We start from the raw sequence: 2,446 nt of genomic DNA on the forward strand, positions 1-2,446 counted from the left end.
CAGCTCAGTGCGGGGTGCCTCAGCTGGGTGCTGGGTGCCTCAGCTGGGTGCTGGATCCCACAACCGGGTGCTGGGTGCCTCAGCTGGGTCCTGGGTGCTGCAGCTGGGTGCTGGGTGCCTCAGCTGGGTCCTGGGTGCCTCAGCTGGGTGCTGGGTGCCACAGCTGGGCCCCACTCTCAGGGCAGCGTTTTGCCAGTCCCATGGTGCCGCGGATGCTCCATCCTCGCAGGAGCTGAGCCCTCTGCCCCCGCCACCCCACAGAGCAGCCCAGCAGCCCTGCAGGACGCACAGCAGGCAGCAATTAGAGGTTCATTAGATAAGGCCGAGGTTGCACAACAGGCAGAAATGTCCTCCTGGTTTCTGTAACTATTATGTCCTAGAAAAACTGCATTAATTCATCTCCAGCAGGCAGGGGCCATGCTGGGGTTGCTGTGCTGGTACAGCAGCTTTGCAGGGGGCATTGCTGCACGGCACCGAGCTCCCGCAAAATGGGACCAGTTCTGAAGGATCAGAGCCCCCGGCCAGGCCAATGGAGCTGGGAGGGGAGGCTCGATGGGGCACCCATGGCATGGGGCGAGGGGCTGAGGGGTGAGCAGGGCGGTCTGGAGCACCAGGAGGAATCAGCAGAGCAATGAGCGAAATCCTCCTTCATTTACGTGAGCTGAGAGTAACGCCATTAAAAAATGACCACTCTTCCACCCCGAGCCTCACGGCAGCGAAGAAACCCTCGTCATCCAAGGAAACCTGAATTGGAGAGGGGCGTGCAGCTGCTCATGGGAGAAAGGAGAAAGTCTTCCACTTGAGCAATTAACAGCCAGTCTTCCACTTAAGTAATTAACAGCCCAGAAGTATTTAGATATGTGGATGATGACCACGTTGCATTTCCTGGTCACCCATTTGCCATGGGATGTTTCTCGGCCCGGGCGCTGCCCCAGCAAACAGGCGATGTCCCACACCCTGTGCCCATGGACACCTTCATGACGGGGCGCAGCTCCCTGACCCCCCACAGCCCCTCCAGCCCCAGAGGGGGTCTCAGTGTGTCTGGCACCCACAGATGGGAGAAGGCTGCCCTGGGTCTGGGGGTTTCTCTCCTAATTGCATTTTCACCTGTTATTTCTGATGCCGCGGCTACCGCATCTGCACTTGGCTTTGGTGCCGGCTGTTCCCACGGCAACGGAAATGCTCTGGATCTGCCTTGACCCAGTCTAAGGTACTTCATTAGCTTTAATGAGCTGCATATTTAATAGAAGCCTACACCGGATTTCTTAAATATACGTGCTTTAAATTCCATGTTTTTAATTACAACTGACACGGGAACATAAGATACGTAATTATATTTGCATGACTAAGTCGCTGTCTTAAAATATATGCATATACATAAAGCTGTAAAATATAATTATGAATTATCTTTGAGAGAAGTCCAAGGGGAAAAAAAGCAGCATTTCCTGAGCACCCAGGCAGCCCTGGCGGCTGCACAGAGCAGAGCGACCACCTAGGACAGATTCTCTGAGCCCCTCTACTGCAAAGAGCGGCCAAACTCCCCTGCTCCCGGCTCACCTGCACTGGCCCCTGGGCAACCCTGATTTTGGGGTGAGCACACCCTGGCAAACAGCAACAGGGGCCTGGCAATTGGGTTTGTGCGTCCAGGAGCTGTGGCTCCGTGTAAATGCCAGAGTTCCCAGTCCCAGGGAGGTCACCCTTGCGTGATGCATTATAACCAGAAATTAGAGCCCTGACCCGGCATTTAAGTAAGTGCACAGCTGCACTGATTTATGTATATGTATATAATCTTAATGGCAGGAAGAATGATCAGGGACCTGGGGGAGAAAACCTCCAGCAAAATGAGACCGAGAAGTCTGGGACTGCAAGATTAGAGAGACGATTAAAAGGGCAAATAATGAGAGTAGAAAAAACTGAAGAACAAACAGAGAGCTGAGATAAGGATTTCAAGGAACGGAGGCTATGCTTTTCTCAAATGAGCTATAATTTGCTGCCTAATTTATTACCTTCTGACACAAGTGAAGACAAAAGTAAAATACAAAATAGAAATCTTGTAAGAAAATTTTTGAAAAAACCCAATACTTTTCCAGACCCACGGTCCCCCGCAGTCACTCCCAGCATTTCTCCCTCTGGGTTATTTTGTTCTCCAGCCCGAGGGGATGTGGCTGGGACAGCTCCAGTGACCCCCAGCAAAGAGCCCCTTGGGGTTTCACTTCTCCCATATCCCCATTGTTAAACTCCCCATAATTAAGTGGCAGCCCTCAGTGTCTCTTCCTGCAGTCGGTCATTGCTCTGTGACACTGGAGACTGAGGCCAAAACTAGAAAGAAAGGGAGAGAAGGAAGGTCTGGGAACGCTCGAGTGTTTATCTTGTCACAGCACTCGAACACAACTGGCGGCTCCTCCGCGGCTGCTCGCAGGCTCTGTCAGTGTCTGCTCCAGCCACC

This window comes from Mesitornis unicolor, unplaced genomic scaffold (assembly GCF_000695765.1).
Source record: "Mesitornis unicolor isolate BGI_N332 unplaced genomic scaffold, ASM69576v1 scaffold10439, whole genome shotgun sequence".
Taxonomy (NCBI): Eukaryota; Metazoa; Chordata; class Aves; order Mesitornithiformes; family Mesitornithidae; genus Mesitornis; species Mesitornis unicolor.